The 7738-nt window shown below is 42.7% G+C and overlaps 1 protein-coding gene across 1 annotated transcript in view; it reads left to right on the top strand.

Annotated features, from left to right (window-relative positions):
* Nucleotides 1-7738, top strand: part of Dock2 (dedicator of cytokinesis 2) — a 403875-nt gene that overhangs the window by 235138 nt on the left and 160999 nt on the right. The gene's annotated exons all lie outside the window — the stretch shown is intronic.

The raw sequence follows: 7738 nt of genomic DNA, 5'->3' as shown, positions 1-7738 counted from the left end.
ACAAGAGAACTGATGGCTTCACCCAGCTATGACTGACATTTACTTAAGGACAAGGTTCTTCTCTAACATCTTCATTTTTATTGCTTTCAAGGAGATAAATGTGCACAAAATTCTCCGAGGAGCATGTACCATGTAAGAATAACAGCCACCGTTTATTGGATACTTATTTTTACCATGCTGAGGGCTTTCTACCCATTAATCATAACAGCCCGCAGTTGCTGAGTAGCCACTAATGTGACAGGTGCGGTGCCAAGCACTTTTCAAGCCTGAACTCATTCACCCGTCACAAACCTCTGATGCAGATGGGTGGTGTTCCTCCCATTTTACAGTTGAGGACACTGAGGCTCAGAAAGGTTAAGTAACATGCCTAAAGAGAACCAGCTCGTGGGAGAGCCAGGACCTGACCCTAAACTGTGTAGCTCAGACTTCGGCTCTCTCATACTGACCCCACTGTCTTTCCAGTATAGCATCATCTCATTTAATCCTTACAACAGATGGGTGAGGGTATCATCCGGACTGGTGAGAAAACTCAAGGTTCACAAGAAGGTCAACATACAATTTGAATCTGAACATCTGCAATTTTGAGTCAGGAAGCTTCGGCTCTGTTCCCCCTGGGATCTGCTTGGTATGTGGACAAATGCTGGCAGTGATTTGAAAAAGAAAATAACTCCAGGCATGAGGGATCTAGGGGACTGTTCTAACCTAGCCTTTTCAGAAGAAAGCAAACCAGAGAGATGTGAGTGATAGGAGTTCTTAGCTTGCCTGGGCGAACCAAGAGATCGTAAAAGAAAATAAGTGACTAATACGTCTCCCTTCCCAGCACTTGGATATCTTAGAGAAAGTAATCTGTGTGGTTCCCCATCTTACTAAGCAGATCCAAATCTTGGCTTCTTCAGCAATGGTCCCTTGCTCCTGAAGTAGGAACTGTGGACAACACACTCCATTCCTGCTGCTAGGGGTTTCCTATATAATGGGTGGCATGCCGCCTACACCTTTTCTCTTGGTCTTCTGCTTTCTATGGAATTTCTAGGTAATGCCTGGCCACATTGACTTTCCCCACACCTACTGCCTTGCAAGGGTTCACCTGACCCCTGATCCCAGGTACATGTGTGTGACTGGTCCCAAAAGGGTTTAAAATCCATTGGAGATGCTGCCATAAAGCTTTTTGAAATTACCCACTTTAACCTTCATATTTTAAGTGTATCTTAGACCCTATTTCTTACTCTCTGAAGGACTTCATTTTTTTTTATTGTGACCTGTAAAATGGAATGACACTCAGCAGTGGCTCACTCTCATGAGAAGTATATGAGATAATGTTCACAAGTAGCTAAGCCTACAGCCAAGCAGACAGGAAGTGATCAGCATGCTCTTCTTGTTGCTGCTGTTATCTGCCTGCCACCATGTCTCCTTGTGGGTCCCCAGGACTGCAGCTTTGTGTGTGAGTGGGGAGAGGGATTGCAGCTTACCGCCAGCTGTACCCACAGGGATGTGTAGCCCACCTGTGGGTAAACCACACTCTTCAGCTTTCCTGGAGCAATAAAGGTGGGCTTGAGAAAGAATGAGGAGTTTTAAAGAACCATTACCATCTGGATCACTGGTCTAAAAATCAGGCTGGGATCTGACCATGGCATTGCCACCTGACTCTCCAGGGTGATAACCCCATCACCCTGCACAGCAAACCAACCAACAGCTTTAAATCTGGGCAATGGGGGAATGGGGCCTAGTGAGAAAGGGGGTAGGATAGGACTGGGAGGAGAGGAAGGAGAGCCTATGATTGGGATGTAAAGGGAATAAGTTTAAAAAGTTTAAGTCAGTTTCATGATTCCATGACTTTGCACAGGCTTTTTAGATGCAGTTGAATCTAGACGTATGGTCCTTTTATGAATAAGTCTCTGTGCCCTTCCATATGTAGTGGGTAAGACTACCTGGATACCTGTGGGGACAGGAAGCTTGCTATTGTGTCATAGTCATGTAATTATTGTACATTTATAGTTATAAGTATGTATTGATCACTTGCGTGACTAAGTGCTGTGGGTGCATTTGGCACTACATCTTCAACATGACCTTCTGTATGTGATTCTCATCTTGTAAAACGAGCAACCAGGGTAGATGAGACATTTACATGCCTGAACCCATACATCTTAGACTCTTTCACCTTGAACTTCAAAGCCTAGTCCTCCCAATGCCTGCTTCCATGGTCTTCGTTGTCTCGTTATCCTTTACTTTCCATTAGCTCTTCAACTCCAAGGATGTTAACTCACACAAGCTGGAGCTAGTGACCATTGATTATATACCAGGCATTGTTATGGGTGTCTTTTATTTATTCTCTGTAGCCTCATGACACTCTTAAAGGCAGGTGATATTTGTTCCTTATTTTATAAATGTGGACATCAAGAAACAGAAGGGCAAGTAGTTTGTCCCAAGTTGGTTACCTGGAAAATGACAGAGGTGGCTCCTTAGCTTAAGGCCTGACTCTGGAGCTTGGACTCCTAAATGCTGGGCCTTGCTGCCTTCTCCAGGGCTTGAATCACTTCACACAAAACCTGCAGCAGGTAGGAAACATCCTCTAAGTTCTCCTAAAAGCCAACTATCATTCCAGTTTCAGCGCTGCCCTTTCTCTGGGAAAGCCATGTCCGCTTTAGAAGTTTTCCTTTGACCTTTAAATAGAGCTGATTTTCTATTTGTAAAGATATCATGGGCTTATTATAAAAATTCAAATAACACACGTATTTTTATAAAGGAGGGGGAAAAAATCCACTGGCTACCTTACCATCCAGACCTAGTATGCACCACCAACTTAGATGGGTCTATTCTTTGTGTCTCATGGCACAGTATGTGTGTATACTGTTTGCATGCACAGAATGATGGACAGGAAGCCTTCCCTTCGATGAAGAACAGGGAGAAAGTATCACATCGTGCCGCACAGATTTCTGCGATCCTCCTAACTAGGGGCGGGATTCTGTTATTGTAGAGTGTACCTTACAATCATTAGATAAACTCCGTTTGATGATATTTAGATATTTCTAAGAACGTGGCATTATGCCACAAGAAACATGTTTTCTGTGTGAACCTTGTCTAATTATCTCCTAGGAATAAATTCGTAGAATTAGTAGATGAAAGTGACTATATTTAACACTCTGGTGAAGTTATCAGTTTTTAGCTGAGCCTTCTGTAAAGTTTTGGGTATCTACACCCTCACCATTGTGTACAGGAGGCCTTTTCACCAATGCCTTTACCCTTCTGCTTGGGTAGTTTATAATAACTGGATTTTTTTTAAATCATTGTTAATAAATGAGAGGAAATGTTATCTCTCATTCTTCGGTGGAAATTATTCTAAATGAGTATTTAAAATGTTTTTTAACAATTTATTTTTAATTATATATACGTAGGTAGGCACACATGTGAGGGCAATGTATTAGAAATCCATGAAAGAGTATCAGATCCCATGGAACTATAGTTACAGGTGGTTGTGAGCAACGCGAACCAAACTGGGGTGCTGGAAACCAAACTTGAGTCCTCTGCAAGAGCAGCAAGTGCTCTTAACAGCTGAGCCATGTATGTAGCCCCACATATTTTTTTTTTATTTTTTAGTTTGATTTTATTTTTAATTATGGACATTAGAGATTTTTTTTGTTGTACACTATGTTTGGTTTAGGTGAGTATTTGAAACTGAATACCTGTATCATTAAGCTAATGTGAATATTCTGTGTTCTAGACAGGGCCTTCTCTTTCTTTCAATGAGACACATATTTGTGTTCCTACCTTTCTGTGCCCAGCCCCCTCTGGGCTGCTTTTCCTGGATGAAAGGCACAGCCCTTTGGAGGCCTCAAGTCTCATGGGCTCTCATCTATCCAGTAACTGATAAGGAATTCCTTTGGCCTTATTGGTTAGGGCTCAATTAATAACCTGGCTACAGTCCAGAATCGCTCCCCAGAGTGCCCCACCAGCCTGCTGCGTGCCTGCAGGCTGGGAGGTAGAGCTGATCTTGGCAATAGTTCCTAGTTTTCCCTTGATTGTTGGCTTACTGAACAGAAGCCAACAACTGTCTGGATCCCAACTATACCTTTCACTCAACGTCAGTCCTTAGAGTCAGTCAGTGTCCACCTGCTTGACAGCCACAGCCACCAGTGCCACCACTGTGAATTGCACACCTCAGGCTTCCTCCACACTGCCTCTCCAGGCCTCCATTCTGGAGTGTGTTTAGGTGATACTATGAAGGGTTATGTACATGGGCTGTGATTCATGATTGGCTTGGATGACTTGTTGGCCTGGAACAAGTGGCCAACATAAAACTTCTCATAATTGTGATGGTTGAAAGAGATGTCTAAGGTTGTCAGTAGGTCAATACTAGCTCATTAGCTAGAATGCAAATAAAGACATGAGATGTTTGTAAATGGGTCACAGGTCTTCTGCCACCACCAACAGGAGGGAATATAGGAAGGCTGTATATCCAGGAACCTCACCTGTCATCTTGTCACTTCCATGCTTCACATACTTTGGTATGTTTTTTGTCTCCCGGTGGTGGCATTATTTCCTGACACTGCTTCTTCGGCTAGACTAGAAGCTCCCTGAAAACAAGATGTAGTGACAGTCTACTCTGAGCTTTGCCCCTGGATTGGCACCAAACAGATCTTCAGTGACTTTTCATAGGACAAATGGATTTAATCACATATTATCTAACTTTCCTTGCCTTCTGTGTCATAACGCAATTTTTTAAAATGTCTTTAAAAGATGAGATCTTGCTATGTTGCTCAAGCTGCCCTTGACTTCTTGCCTCAGTCTTCAAAGTAGCTGGGACTCTATGCTCACACTACAGTATCCACTGCAGAGTTCTACAGTTAGTGTGGCATCCATGTTTGCATGCCTATTCAATTAAGAGTAAATTTGCTTTTAGATTTCTTTCCCCCCAGTGATGTATTATCAATAGTTTTGGGATAAATGAAACACATCCATCTTTTTAGCATATTATGCTTTCCCAGCATATGACTCAGACTGAATTTGTTCGGAGTTGGGGGCCTATTTGAGGTATACAGTATAATGGCTGTGACGCACATTCTGAAGAGGAATTCATTCACATCCCTACTGCAGCGGGAGGATGAGATCTGGTAATGCCACCAAGGGATGGAATGGGCTCTTGGGAAACAGTACAAAATGTGTACAGACTTAGGGGGAATATCTGGTTCATTTCATGTATATTTAACTATTAGGACATTTTTTTCTTTGTTAGCTGGGGTTTAAACTTTAGGTTTAGGACAAAATAGTAAATATTTTCACTTTGCTGCCCATAGCTCTATTTAAGGCATTCCTCTTTTAAAGCGGGAAGAGAGAAGTGATGGGTGATTTGTAGACAATGTCTGTGGTTCTGTTTAATGCACATTTATTCATAAAATAGACAGTGAAATAGGGTCTGCAGACATGGGTTACCATTGGAGAGTTTTGAGCAGGAGGCTCTTCATTCGATTCTTTTCCCTTTCAGACAGCTTTACTTGCTGATCTGTTTGCCCTCTCCATTCAAATACCATGTAATCCCCACTAGAAAGCTGGTAAGCATTGTTTCTAGCTTAAAGGAGATTAGATGAAGTATCCTAAGTCTCAGGGATGGGACTTGAACTTGCTATCAGCCTCAAGACCTTGAGTCCTCAGGTCTCCTTAGTAAGACATCTCTATAGTTTTATGTGTTGGTCTTGTTTTCCAAAGGAGAAAGATGTGTCTTAATAGTCCTCTGCAATCTCTGAAGTATGAGGCACAGTTCTGAGTCTGTGGAAGGCCCTTCACAGTCACTATTGATCATTTACTTCGGGTCTTTTAATACAGTTCCTATTCCCTTCCACTTGTATTCATTTAATTCCATAGTCATATATGTTAGCAGGTGTTTACTGCACACATCTAAAATAAAAGAGTTAATGCTACGATCTAAATCATTATCTGTGCTTTTCATCTAAAGATTGCCCCAGCATCCTTCTCAATAATCCTATTCATAGAGGAGCACATATACTTTGGGTTTATTAAAGCCACATTTACCCTCTCAAGAAGACAAACTAACTTTTTTTTTTTTTTGACATTACCAAAATGGGTGCACAGAAGGCAGAATTAGTCTCTGGAAGTGAAGTTAAGATCCAAAATTGTATGTGTTGTGTATCAAAAGACCATAGATTATATTTATACTGATGACAGAATCTTGTTTCATTTCCATCTCTGCCACACTGGAGCTTTCCACACAGTTGTAACTACTTCTCCTCAGGTCACCTTTCTCTCGTATCTGCACCACCCTGGGAATGATTTTCATTTTTGCTCATTTTATTCTCTGCCTTCTCTTTGGCACCAGAGTGTTCTTTACACAGCACAGTCAGATCACACCAGCCCCCTCCATGCAACCCAGCAAAGATGATGCCCCACTGCACTCCACAGATGATACCCCACAGATCACTCCAAGGCCTTCCTGTAATCTTCAAGTCCCACAGTCACCTGACTCTGCCACCCTTGTTATCCCCTTTCGCCTTGGACCACTTTCCCCAGGCTCTCTGTGCCCTAATTCTCCTAGTCCTAGAATACCAGGGTCACTTTTCTTCATCTGGCTTTCACCATTGTTCCTGTTTCTAAACTGATCTTCCCCTCATCTTCCAAGTCTGGCCCTTTACTACAAAGCCTTGGCTCCCAAGCTGTTAGACTCAGTGCTCTCTTTCCCACCCCTTTGTACCTCCCATGTCCCTCTGTGTGATGGGCACTATGTCTTCTTGGCTCGTTTATTCATTCATTTGCTGTCTGTTAGCTCCATTCACTATAGGAATCTCCTTAACTGCTTGATAATTGAATGAGTGAATTATTCCTTATAGACAGAGGCTTCAGAGACTGATACAACCTTAGTAATAAAACAGAACTTTCTTTTTTCTTTTTTGGTTTTTCAAGACAGGTTTTTTTTTTTTTCTGTGTAGCCTTGGCTGTCTGGGACTCACTTTGTAAACGAGGCTGGCCTCAAACTCAGAGAGATCTGCCTGCCTCTGCCTCCCTGAGTGCTGGGATTACAGGCATGTGCTATTGCGCCCTGCTAAAACAGAGAAGTTGACATTTTAGAACCTGGGAGAATCTTATTTACTAAGAGAGATTCTGAAATGTCTCTTCACAGTGGAGTCATCTTCCTAAATTCAAGCTTAAGTAGTATTTCAATATCTGCAACAGATTGAAGTAGAGTTTTCAAGGGGAAGCAGGGTATCTCGGTGTCCTCCCCTGTCACTCTGAGCCTTATCCTAGGATCTGATGCCCAAGAAAATCAAGCCTAAAAACTCCCAAGACAATCCTCTTCATTTTATAGATGTGTAAAATGAGGCTCTATGCTGTTCCCCTCTACCTGTAAGTGCTCTGAAGAGCATCATGGCTGTTGTACATCATGTGTACCCGAGGCAATATGGCTCCTGGCAGGTCACCAGGGCTCAGAAAACACTGGTGGAGTGGCTTGGGTGGCATGCTAGTAGAAGGCAGAAGCCAAGGCTAGGGCATCCTGCTCTACCCTGGAGCAGTGAGAACAGTGATGGAGCCACAACCTCCATCTGAGTCAGGGTTAGGTTCAGCCTGTGGAACCAGACTGAGGGAGAAGACCGGTTCCCCGTTCCTTAGAGAGCAAGTCATGGATGCCATTATTTTCCTAGCCCTCTAGGCCACTAACTGCATTTGTCAAAGAGCCCAGAGAAGAAAACTTCACCTTACTCTTTAATTTTCTTCTTCTTCTTCTTCTTCTTCTTCA

The sequence above is a fragment of the Psammomys obesus genome, unplaced genomic scaffold (genome assembly GCF_907164565.1).
Source record: "Psammomys obesus unplaced genomic scaffold, mPsaObe1.curated_primary_1811, whole genome shotgun sequence".
Taxonomy (NCBI): Eukaryota; Metazoa; Chordata; class Mammalia; order Rodentia; family Muridae; genus Psammomys; species Psammomys obesus.
Note: the sequence above shows the minus strand (reverse complement) of the source record. Positions and strands in the feature narration are given on the sequence as shown.